Genomic DNA, 13,784 nt, shown 5'->3' with positions numbered 1-13,784 from the left:
TGCATTTTTTAAGCTTTAGGATTTTCATTAAACAAGTTGGATGATGAAAATTGGTGGAGAATAAAGTAGAGATAAAATTAGTAACTAAACATTAAATTTTGAAACTGCTGCTTGGTGGGAAATGTTCATGCACAGTTTATTTGTTCTCAAATATCTTAAAATGTGGCTTATGTATTGAAAGAATAATATATAACCAGAAGGTAAAATATCAAGAAAGTTTATCAAAATAATCAGACATCAGAAAATTTTACTTTTCAGAAACAAGGAACTACTGAAATTGAAATCATGATTTAAAGAAGATCACAGCAATATCAGAAGCCATCCAAACCCACCACATTGGTTTATACGTTGCTTACTTTCTGTCTCTTTGACTGATTTTTTGACACACTTAGTTCAAGAAAGCAATTTAATTATTATTGTTGTTCAGTAAAGATTTAAATGGCCTATTATGCAGTCTGGAAATTTTGTTTAAACTTTCCAAGACAATGAAACCATGTCTTTATCATAAAGTGAAATTTCAAACTTTGACCTCTATAGGACCAGCATTTAACAGCTACACAAGGAGTTTTTATTAACAAACCAAACCGAAATCAAAACCAAACAAACCACAACAAAAAGACTGCAACTCTTTACTTTAAAGTGATTCTGGTTAAAAGTTAAAGTCTTCAGGTAATCACATTTCACTTGGTAATATGCCAGGTGCTAAGTAATTTGACATGCTAGTATATTTTAATACCACTATTTTAGGAAAGGATACTTCAATCTTAATAATTTAAAAAATCTTAATACTTTAATGCACGTATATTTTTTTTTAGAAAGACAGGTCACACAAATGTTTATAAAACAACAATATAGTTGGAAGATTTAGATTTCATCATTAACAAGAATGACTATTTAACAAGTATTTACCTGTGCTAAGAGATATGAACAATGTCAAACCTCTAGAAGCTGCATTCTAATGGGAGATAGTACAGGAATATTGAAACAAGGGGAAACTTCATAAGTGCTCTAATAGAGATGAAGAAAGAACTGTAAGGCATACAGAAGAGAGATTAGCTGTGGCTTGGTGGTGAGGTGGGGGCGGGGAATTAGGAAAAGCTTCATGTAGGGGGTGGTGCATAAGTATTCTTGAAGGATGAATTGGATTTAAACACATGAAGGTGGATTTGACTGAGTAGAGGATTAAAAACAGTAAATGAATTAAATAGTGAAAATATAGGGTAGGAACTGAAATGGGAGAGTGGGTTTGGAACATAGCTCATAGGTATTAGTATGATAGAAGTTACTTTTATTAATTTTCTTGCCATTCATAGGAAAACAAAATAAAGTGCCAGAATTTCCAGGTACGATATGGGCAATTGTTTTTTTTTTTTTCTTTTTAATCCAATATGGAACAAGAAAACGTTCCTAAAATCTAAGAAACAAATATCCAAACAAAACAGTACACATTCACTTCATTCTTTGACTCTTGAAATAATGAAACCACCGTTTCTCCTACTGTAACTGAAAGACAGTATCTGCAATATTTAAATCTTTAGTCTACAATATAGCTATATTTCTGGAACTAGTTGTTGCAATTTTATTAAAGCAGAAATAAAGCGATGATTTTGACAAGATTGAAGTTTTAATTGAGACTTCGGATTTCAAAAGGTTTCTTCAGTTCTATTTGACAGGCAAGATCACATATTCACTGAAATGAAAATATGTCATTATTGTCACCTACATGAAAGTATGCAGCTACTCTTTACAATATGACCACAGGTTAAGAAAATAAGAATGCAAAAAGCAAATCTACTTTTGTAATGTGAAAAGACTGTGAGGCAAAATGTCAGAAATCAGTGTGCACGTTCAAGTATAGAGTCACTCTTCACAGTAATTCTTCAAACTCTGAGAATTTAATGTCAAATTGTTTATCATTGTTCAAACTATATTTAAATTTTCTCATCCAGAATTATCTTCAGAACTGGTTTCTGAGTTGGAGAAGAAACTCAGTCCCCTCTCTTACTTAGTCACCTGTTTTTTGTTTCAAACAGTATGCTTAGAAGCAAAATGAAGCTTGGAGATTTAAAATCAAAAGTTGTCTTTAGGGAGCCAATGTGTACACAATCTATATGGGTCTGAGAAACATTCTTTGTGACATTATCAGGAGGATCTCCCTAGGCAACAACAACTGTTGGCCTGGAAGAAAAGAGCCACATAAGACAAAGTATACTTGACTAGTGCATTTGGCAGCACTCACCTTTTCAGATATTATGTAAGTTTGTCTCCTTTATTTTAGGCAAGGTTCCTAAGTTTTAAGACTTAGGTATGCATTTTGAAGTTTTTGTAACAGTAGGTTTGATGTTTGAAATGAAAGTCACTTCTTAATTTAAGCTTTCTCAGATGCACGTTGGTTTATTTCTTTCTTTTGCATACGTATTATAAAGTCTACTTTTTGGAGAACAGTTGGACTCGACAGGCAAGGGCATCTAACTTCCTCAAGATACAGAAATCATATGGGTTTAATGATAAAATCCGAAATGTTGATTGCTGCTCTTTTCTCCGTCTTGCTTTGCATCGAGCCAGTGTGAAGAGTTCGTTAGCCAGAGCTTAACAACACAATGGCTGGAGGAATGGAGTTACCACACAAGTGTTTAAATTCCATGCCGGATCCCTAGCTACAACGGAGAAGAAAGTTCAAACAACAAAAACAGAGTTGCGAGGTCTGAACTTGTGTGTCACGGATACCTCTTACTCATCACCAGGCAGCTCTTATTCAGGGCCACCAGGCCCTCCCAAGCAACATGGTTAATTGAATAAGGATTCTAAACCTTTTGGCTGCAGATAAACCAAAGTGGCACATGGCTCATAACTCAAACATTTCATTTTAGGCAGCTGTTAGTTTTCTTGCCCGGGCTAATTTGGATTATTCAATCATTTTCTTTTCTTTAATGAAAAACTGCTTGTAGTTACTGGTGGGGACAAAGACCTGCAGTTATGGATCTTGGAAAGCGAATTTATTATCTACTCATTTTAATCATGTATACAAGTGATGCTAAGTTTGGAACTAAATTCAGAACATTTTATTAGTACAATTTTGTCTGTGTGTGTGTGTGTGTGTGTGTTTACACATTTAATAACATTCAGCCCTGACTACTGTTTTCTGCTCTGATGAACCTGGAACCTCTCTCAGTAAGCAACTATAAATGCTGGACAGAAAATGACAAATATCCTCTTAAATGCTATCAACATATTTGCTAGTCAGTAAGGGATATTCAAAGGCCAAAACCTGAGGAAAACTAGGAACCTTCAACAGTTAAGTAGAGTACAAAGGCAGTTTTTACCTTGAAAGCATCTGCCCTCTGATGGGGTGAAGTTGAGTTTTGGTTTTCATGGACTTCTAATGGAACAGGGGGTAGGGGACAAAGACCAAGGCTTGCCTGAGGAAAAAATCTTGATCTCAGGCCATGAATGTAGAATAAAAAAATATTTCCTCTATGTATTTTTTTAAGATTTCACATTTGAGACCATGCAAATTTGTCTTTCTTTGTCTGACTTATTTCACTTAGTGTAATGCCCTCCAGTTTTATCCATGTTGTTACAAATGGCAAGATTTCATGTTTTTTTAATGGCTGAATAATATTCCATTATATATATAAACTGTTGAAGGTTCCTAGTTTTCCTTAGGTTTTGGCCTTTGAATATATATATATATATATATATATATATATATATATATATTCACCACAGCTTCTCTATGTATTCATCTGTTGATGGACACTTAGTTTGTTTCCATGTCTTGCCCATTGTAAGTAATGATGCTAGAAGTATAAGGGGACAGATATCCTTTCGAGTTAGTGTTTTCACATCTTTTGGATATATTTCCTGAAGTGGAATCACTGGATCATATAGTATATAGTTTTATTTTTTTAAAACGATTTTTAAAAAAAGATTTATTTGAGAGAGACAGAGACAGAGACAGAGAAAGCATGAAAGCATTAGCAGGGGGAAGGGCAGAGGGAGAAGGAAGATTCCCCACTGAGTAGGGAGCCTGATGTGGGATTTCATGCCAGGACTCTGGTATCATGACCTGAGCTGAAGGCAGAAGCTTAACCAACTGAGCCACCCAGGTGCCCGAGTAGTTCTATTTTTTAATTTTTGGAGGATCTTCCATATTGTTTTTCACAGTGGCTGTACCAGTTTACAATCCCAAGAATATGCAAGGGGGTTTCCATTTTCTCTATAACCTCATCAGCATTTATTTATGTTTCTGAGAGAGCCATTCTAATAGGCATGTGGTGATATCCCTTTGTGGTTTTGATTTGCGTTTACCTAATGCCTAGGGATGTCGAGCATCTTTTCATATATCTGTTGGCTCTTCATATATCTTCTTTGGGAAAATGTCTATTTAGGTCTTTTGCTCATTTTTAATTGGATTACTTATGTTATTGAGTTATATTTCTTTATATATTTTGGATATTAACCCCTTATCAGATATATGGTTGTAAATATTTTTTTCCCATCAAGCAGATTGTCTTTTCTCTTTGTCAATGGTTTCTTTTGCTGTACAGATTTTCGGTTTGGTGTAATCCCACTTATTTTTCATTTCATTGCTTGTGTTTTAGGTGTCATATCCAAAAAACCAGTGTCAAGACTCATGTCAGGGAGCTTTGTTCTTCTGTTTTCTTCTGTAAATTTCATGCTTTCAAGTCTTATATTTAAGCCTTTAGTTGATTTCATGTTAATTTTTTGTGGGCAGTACAAGATAAAGGTCTAGTTTCATTTTTCACATGTGAATATCCAGTTTTCCCAGCACCATTATTGAAGAGACTGTCTTGAGAATTCTTGGCTCCTTTGTCAAATATTAGTTGGCAAAATAAATTCTGTTCCTCTGATGTTTGTTTTCATGCTAGTACCGTACTGCCTTGATGACTATAGCTTTATATAGTATAGCTTGAAATCAGGAGTGTGATGCCTCTCACTTTGTTCCTCTCTCTCAGGATTGCTTTGGCTATTTTTTTTTAAGATTTTATTTATTTATTCATGAGAGACACAGAGAGAGAGAGGCAGAGACACAGGCAGAGGGAGAAGCAGGCTCCATGCGGGGAGCCCGATGTGGGACTTGATCCCAGGACTCCAGGATCACACCCAGAGATGAAGGTGGATGCTTAATCTCTGAGCCACCCAGGCATCCCTGCTTTGGCTATTTGAGGTCTTTTGTGGTCCCATATAAATGGGAATTGTTTTTGACACTTCTGTAAAAAATGCCACTGGAGCCCTGATAGGGATTGCCTTGAATCTATAGATTGCTTTTGGTAGAATGGACATTTTAGCAATACTAATTCTTCGAGTCCATAAACATGGGACCTGCCATGAATTTTATACTCAATAAGTGAGCCCTCATGTGGGTTTTTGACCCAAATTATCATCAATAAAATTGGCTCAATAAAATTCAGATTAAGTTTTTAAAGTGCTCTAAGGCTGTACACATTCCCAGGGGATTAACAGAAGCAAATGTGGGGGAACCCACCTTCAACCCAGGCCTTGAAAAGTCCCACAGAGGATAATTCTAAAAAATATTGACTCACATTCATGAATCACCAAACATCCAAAGAAATAGGGTAGCATAAATGTAACTAGCAGAAATAACAGCAAAACTGGAGCAGTAAATATTTGATATTAAAATTATCAGAAATTAAGTACAGAATAAGCATGTTTAAAATGTATAAGATAAAAGGATTGAAAAGGGCAGCCCAGTGGCTCAGCAGTTTAGTGCCGCCTTCAGCCCAGGGCCTGATCCTGGGATTGAGTCCCACATCAGGCTCCCTGCATGGAGCCTGCTTCTCCCTCTGCCTGTGTCTTTGCCTCTCTCTCTCTCTCTGTGTCTCTCATGAATAAATGAATAAAATATTTAAAAAAATAAAAAGGGATTGAAAATATGAGATAGGAACAAGAGGTCAGGGACACCTGGGTGGCTCAGCAGTTGAGCATCAGCCTTCCACTTAGGGCATGATGCTGGTCTGGGAATTGAGTCCCATATTGGGCTCCCTGCGGGGAGCCTGCTTCTTCCTCTGCCTGTGTCTCTGCTTCTCTCTCTGTGTCTCTCATGAGTAAATAAATAAAATCTTAAAAAAAAAAAAAAAGGAACAAGAGACCATAAAAACGACCAACTAGATTTGGGAATGAGCAGAATAATATAACATTCAGAAATGAAAAAATATAACAATAGTAATGAAAGGCTCACTGAAATTCTGCTTCCAGACACAAGAGAGTGGTTTGTGGCAGACCAGTGCCCCTGCCAAGAACAAGAAGAAAAGCTGGGTAACTTATAAAAGTTTTTTGTTTAAAGTGTATCAGAGAGGGGCTAAGACAAAGAGCATTGGGGTTAAGATCCCAAAGAGAATAACAGAGAAGTAAACTGAAGATCTGCAGCCACTCTTCTTTTGGAGGCATTTGCTGGTTTTGGGTTGAAGGTTAGAGAATGATAATCTGGGCTTTGTCCTAGCAGAAGACTGATGCTAGGGACAGAGAAAACAGCTTTTTGGCAATCTTGCAAGGCTGGAGTGACAGACCTGGTGAGCCAACGGGCTTGAAACACACACCTAGTTCCCCTTAAATACTTGGCAAATTCTGAGTTGTCCTAAGTGGACGTTAAAAAAGCTCAGAAGAGGGGCCCCTGGGTGGCTCCATCAGTTAATTGTCTGACTCTTGATCCCAGCTCCGGTCATGATCTCAGGGTTGTTGGTTCAAACCGTGCTTTGAGCTCCATATGGTCATGAAGCCTACTTAAACAAACAATCCAAAAAACTCAGATGAGACTATCTCAACCAGTCCCAGTGAAACTACCACTTGTACCACTGAAAGCCTGACTGAACTAATGCCATCAGGAGAGAGGGAAACCAGGGAAAATTGAGCCTTACTCAGAACATAACCCAGTTACAACTCAGCACAGTACCCGACTGGATTAAGGTGATTAGCATCGACTCAATCTTCCCAATAGAGGAAAGGCTAAGCCCTCTCTGGAGGAAGACAAAATCAGCTAGAGAGCCATGATGGCTTATAGTCAATCAACAATTAATAGGCATGCCAAGAGAGAGGACCATGCATTTAGAAGGCAAAAACCACACAGACCATGGATGATTCAGATACTGGAGTTAGTTAGTAGACATGTGGACATAGCCTTTTAGGTAACTATGACTAGTATATTCAAGAAAACAAAAGCAGAGAGGGAGACAGTGTATTTAGAAAGATGAGTATTTTACCAGAGAATTGGAATGTACCACCACCACCACCAACAACAACCAAGAGAAAACTGTAGCATTGAAAAGTATAGATTCTGAAATTAAGACCTGAATGGTTTTACAGCAGTAGATAGCATCAATGAAATAAAAGATAATTCACAACTAATGTACCTAGAGGAAAATTCACAACTAATTTTGAAAATTCATTTTGAAAATTCACAACTAATGTATCTAGTGAAAAAATAGGAAAATATAGAAGAGGGCGAAAATGACATGTGGGAACATAGTGAATAAGTATAAAATATATACAATTGGAGTATCAGAGGAAGAGAAAAAGATATTCACCAAAGATTTCCTAAAATTGAGAAATGATAGAGTTAGGTTTTTTTTTTTAATTATTTATTTATTCATGAGAGACACACACACACAGAGAGGCAGAGACATAGGCAGAGAGAGAAGCAGGCTCCCTGTGGGGACACCCATGTGGGACTTGATCCTGAGACTCTGGGATCACACCCTGAGCCAAAGAAAGACACTCAACCACTGAGCCACCCAGGTGTCCCAGAGGTGCAGATTTAATAAAATGGATTAAATCAAGCAAGAAACACACAAAGAAGACCACATCTAGGCACAAAACAAAAAAGATACAAATTAAAAAAAAATCAGATAAAACAAACACTTTACTTTCAGGAGAAAAACATTAAGACTGACAGGTAACTTCTCAACAGGGAAGAAGGCAGCTAGACATTAAGAGGATGACATTTTAAAAGAGTTCTAGGAAGACTTACAGTTTTGGCCATGATGGAGTACACATGATGGGACCACACTGACCTCCTGACTTAAAAAACATTCAACAACCAACAAAACCCAACCCAAACCAACCACAACAACAGCAAACAATAGTGAAAATACGTGGATCAATGGTTTTGGACTTTGGACATCGGGCAGCCCAGGACCATGTTCCCTGAGAGAAGCAAAGCATATGAAGTAGGTCCTAGCATTGACCTAGCTTACCATCTGGAGAGGTTACAGGGCAGAGTGCAAGGAGGGGTAACACAACAGAGCCTGGCAGCCTCCCTGAATTGAGAACACAGAAGTGGGCAAGGGGAGATGACCAACATAGTTAGGATTTGCAGGTCAGGGTATGGAAGAAGAGAGAGCCTGCATGTAGTGGTGAGTGTTGTACAGGGAGAGCACTGGAGAACAGTGGCTCTGGAGAGCTACAGTGCATTCCCTGACTCTTCCTCAGTGTACTGACCAGTAAACTACCCAGTGAGGGTAGGAACTACCAGAGATGGGCAGGCAGGAAAAGAACCAAAACTCACACAAGGCTGTGATCCATCAAAGTAGAGAAACCTCCTACTACACAGGTAGTGCATTCAGAGAGGTGTTGCCTAAACTGTGGGGAAAAATCAGCCTAACATTAAAGGTACTCTGATCCCTTAAGCTTCAAAAAGCCTTAGGGGATCAAACTGTTTCCTAGTAGTGTACCAGTATTCCTGAATGAAGCTCAAAAAATTTTAATGACAAACAAAAAAATCCACACTCAACAAGTTAAAATTCACAATGACTGGCTTCCAAAAAAGTCAGCAGGCATGCAAAGCAAGAAAATACAACTCATGATGAGAAAAAAAAAATCAATAAAGAGATCTAGAAATAGGATAAGAGAATTAACAGACAAGTACATTAAAACAGTTCTTATAACTGCATTTTCTACGTTCCAGAAGATAACATAAGGCATAAATAAATTCAGAAGAGAGATCAGAAAAACTAAAAAGAACCAATTTAACTTTTAGACATAAAAATTCAACTTCAAAGAATAAGACTCTGGATGGAATTAAGAACATACTAGACACTGCAACAGAAAAGATTAGTAGATTTGAAAATAAAGCAATAGAAACTATCCAAAATAAAACATAGAGGAAAAACATCCTGGAAAAAAAAATGAAGCATGAAATAGCTGTAGGACAACTTAGGTGGCCTAATATATATTGAACAAAGTAAGTAGTTCCAGAGGGAGAGGAAAAGGACCCAAGCGACAGAAAACCATCAGAAAAATAATGGTTGAAATTAAAAAGAAATTCGTAGACTATAAACCCACAGTCTAAGAAATTCAACAAACCATGAGCACAGAAGCATGCAGGAACCTATACCTTAATACAACCTAATCTAGTTGGTTGAAACAAATGACAAGGGGAAAAAAAATCTTTAAAGAAGCCAGAGGATATTAGTATGTAGAGAACAAAAAATAAAAATGACAGCAGGAACGAAGCAAGCCAGAGACAAAAAAGCAACATCTCAAAAATACCGGGAAAAAATTATCCTAAAATTCTGTATCCAGCAAAAACCTTTTTCACAAAATGAAGGCAAAGAAAAGAATCCAGACTTTTTTGAGACATGAAAGCTGAAAGAACTCTGCACTCACAGCCCTACATTACTATAAATGAGAAATGCTTCAAGAAGAAGAAATAGGTAACCGGTGGAAAGTTGCATCTACACAAAGAAGAGCACTGGAAATGGTAAGTATGTGAGTAAATATAACGTTCTTACTTTTTAAAATCTTAAAAATTGTTGTTTAAAGTGAAAATAATAACAATGCTGTTATCATGTACATTGTAGAAGTAAAATGTCTGATAACAATATCACAAAGACCATACATACATGGCGAGACAATAATTTTTGTAAGCTGTGATGTGATTGTTTAGAGACATTTACAGTTTATAGAATCTTTGCCCCAAAGGTTCTTACTGCCCACCCCACCCTAGTCCACTTTAGCCAATGTACTTTAAGTTTTCAATTCAAAGTTCACTAAGTTCCCTACCGGTATTACGTAGTATATGTAAGGTATTTACATTACCTAACCTTGACTGAATAATTAAACAGAACAGAAGAAGTGTTTTTAGATTTCAGCTATTGGTTATAGCAAAATTCCACAATTAGTAGAGGTGCTGCTTTGCAGCAGATTTGAATCAATCTGTTATTTTCTCATTAAGAGAACTGATTTCCTTTCCCAGATTTTTTTTCTTTTTTAAACATTTTTATTTATTTGAGAGAGAGAAAGAGAGCATGAGCAAGGGGGAGGGGCAGAGGAAGAGGGAGAAGCAGGCTCCCCATTGAGCACTGAGCCCAAAGCAGGGCTTAATCCCAGGACCCTGAGATCATGACCTGCACTGAAGGCAGATGCTTAACTGACTGAGCCACTTCCTTAGCAAGTTTAATAAAGATAAAAATTGATATGAACAATTTTTTAGGTACCTTAGGAGCCTTTAAAAACTATTTAAATACAAAATAAAATTATAGCAATAAAATATTACAGAGGTTTCTCTGTACTCTTATTTACTTTGGGTAAATATGGTTAGGAGGAAGCTAATAGGGTGCCTGGCTAGCTTAGCTGGTTAAGTGTCTGCCTTTGGCTTGGGTCATGAGTCTTGGGGTCCTGAGATTGAGCCCCGTGTTGGGCTCCCTGCTCAGCAGGGAGTCTGCTTCTCCCTCTCCCTTTCTCTTCTACCTCTCCTTTTCCCTCCCCCCCACTCATGCTCTCTCTCTCAAATAATCTTTAAAAAAATAAAAATAAAGTATATTAAGATATCTGTGAGGAAGTATTAATGGCATACAATATTTTAATGATTCTCAAATATATTCATCATTGTCTCATTCTACTTACAAAATCCCACATTAAAAATAACTCCAACTTCTATAAATTTAACTTAAAGTACATAATAAAAAAGAACAGAAAAAAAACCCTTTCAAAAAAGATTATTCTAATAAAAGGATTATAAAAGTTTGGTAACTTGAGAATCTATTCTGGAACGCATGCTAATAGTTCAAATGTGCAAGCTCCAACTTAACAAATGTTTAAAATATTTGAGTTTTTAAAACAGTGCCAAAATAAACCACATCTTTTCTAGAGATGACATATTTAGTTAAGCATGAGCAATATAAATCTTTCAACCATTCCACGTATTTGTTTAAAAGCCTCAGAAACTACATGCATTTCTAATAAAACATGAACAAAATACTGAAGTCACTGAAGCCTAACAGTGGACTTATAAATCAAATTTTTAAAAAGGCATATGTATTTGTGTGTGTGTGTCAGTGTGTATACATCTAAGTACACAGATATGAATAGGTCAATAGATTAGTTGTAAATAATAGTTAACAACAAAATAATGTCTTGGGAAAAATCTGGGTTCCATTCAAACCAAATGTGAGAAGATAAAATGTGTAAGTCATGGTTATTTTATCATTATACTGACTCATTAATCATGAGTATGTGAAAATAAAATTTTAAAAATATCTATCACCTTCAAAAATACTATATATAAAAATGCTTTTCTATGCAACTACAACCAATATTAACACTACAAATTTTTTAAATTTTTTTTTAATTTTTTAAGATTTTATTTATTTATTCATGATAGTCACACACAAACACAGAGAGAGAGGCAGAGACACAGGCAGAGGGAGAAGCAGGCTCCATGCAGGGAGCCCGACGTGGGATTCGATCCCGGGTCTCCAGGATCGCGCCCTGGGCCAAAGGCAGGTGCTAAACCGCTGTGCCACCCAGGGATCCCAACACTACACATTTTTAATATTCTAACATTTTTGTGAAGTAAACTAGTTCTACCAGTAAGGGACTGACAAGATTCTTCAGTTTATTTGAATAAGGACATATACAAAGGATTGCCTTTCTCATTGAATAAGGAAAATGTTAGATAAAATATTTCAAATATTTTGCATATTTTTAGCATAATGGCTTAGTTATAAAAGTAGAGTTAAATTTCTCATATTAATAATTAATAACTTTGCTATAACTGCTTATACCTTGCTTATAACCAATAATCTGGCTTATAACCAGTTCTATCTCTAATAGTTGCTCTAAGAGGTAAAGTAAGCCTTGAAGTTCAGACCACCATTTGATAAAACTACACTTCAGGTTTTAGCATCAGGCCAAATTATAAATAGTACAAAGCAACTCAAGGTTATTTTTTTACTAACAATGAATTGTCCTTCCTAATGAGTGAAGCCTAAGGCAAAGTATGCTGCTACTATAATATTATAGAGAAGTGGTAATAATGTGGTGCTATTTACCCATGGGGTTCACATTATTGTACTTCTTTGAAAGAAATGCATATCATCTCGATTGTTAGTGAATTCACAGGTATGTGTAGAAAAGAAATTGCACAATAATAATAAAAATTGCAAGAGTTAAATTTTTTAAAAATATTTTATTTACTTATTCATGAGAGACACAGAGAGGAGAGAAAGAGAGAGAGAGAGAGAGAGAGAGAGGCAGAGACACAGGCAGAGGGAGAAGCAGGCTCCATGCAGGATGCCCGATGTGAGACTTGATCCTGGGACCACAGGATCACGCCCCGCGCCGAAGGCAGGCGCTAAACCGCTGAGCTACCCAGGGATCCCAAGAGTTAAAATTCTTATAGAAAGGTTTAGAGAAGTATGGCTACATGGAGTTTATTCATAAGACCTCAGTTGTAAGTCCTAGCCAATCCTCGGCAAATTCCTAGCCCCTCTGAGTCTATTTCCTCATTGTAAAATGTAATAACAATACTACTACAATTATCATCATCATTATGTGGCTGATACATATATGTAATTTATTATTATTGCTATTATATGATTGTTGATACGATCAAATAAAAAAGGACTTTATAAATCATTAAGTGCTATACATGTTTGTATTATCTTTTCTGCTTTTCTTCTAAACTACTCATTTTTACAACAGTAAGTGAATTCTCACCTTACCATAGGAATTAGAGTTGATCGTATTTAAGGCAAACTCAAAGCAACATCTCTGGGCAATGGGATACTGCCTGGAATACTTCTGAAATTGCATTATTACTGAATATGTGGAGAACTGATCTTCGGTGAGCTGGGTGATTCACAAAAAAAAGTAGAGACTGTATTGAACACTGCTGGTGCAAGAAATCAATTAATGATAATATTTGGCTGTAATATTTAGCCTTTGGAATTCTGTACACAACTCATTTTCAAGGGGATGTGATGTTTTGGTGGTGATTACCTACACTGACAATAGTAAATGTTAGAATTGTTTTATGAATTTAGCTTCATAATATCAAATTCTTTAAAAGTTCTGGATATTAAATACAGGAATTGGTTGCTCTAATCTGATCATTTAGGTTCAGAAAGAGAATTTGGGAAACTGTAAAATGTCCTTATGCTTACTTACTGTGTGTTTTCTAAAACCCCAAGCAAATAACTCAAGATAGATGTGTCTCTTCTACAGGACTAAACTGAAAATTCAAGCTGACTCGTGATTTAGTTGAAGAGGATTCAGGAATGGACTATTTTGTGATGAGAACTGTTCCTCTTTATTTACCTGCATGGCTTGAAAGCAACCGTTCTTTCACACAGGGAGCTGCCACATGTTTCAGTTAGAGTCCAGAGAGAAGACTCCATGCATATCCAAATTATTTCAAATTTCTCTGTTTATATAGTCACTGGTCTATAATTCTCTTTAGGGCTGTAGAGGAAATTCAATTGGCTTATTTCTATCCCCTGATGTTTCTTATTTTCTAATTGTAA

Source organism: Canis lupus, chromosome 9 (genome assembly GCF_048164855.1).
Source record: "Canis lupus baileyi chromosome 9, mCanLup2.hap1, whole genome shotgun sequence".
In the NCBI taxonomy this organism is placed as follows: Eukaryota; Metazoa; Chordata; class Mammalia; order Carnivora; family Canidae; genus Canis; species Canis lupus.
This window is presented reverse-complemented; position numbering follows the sequence as displayed.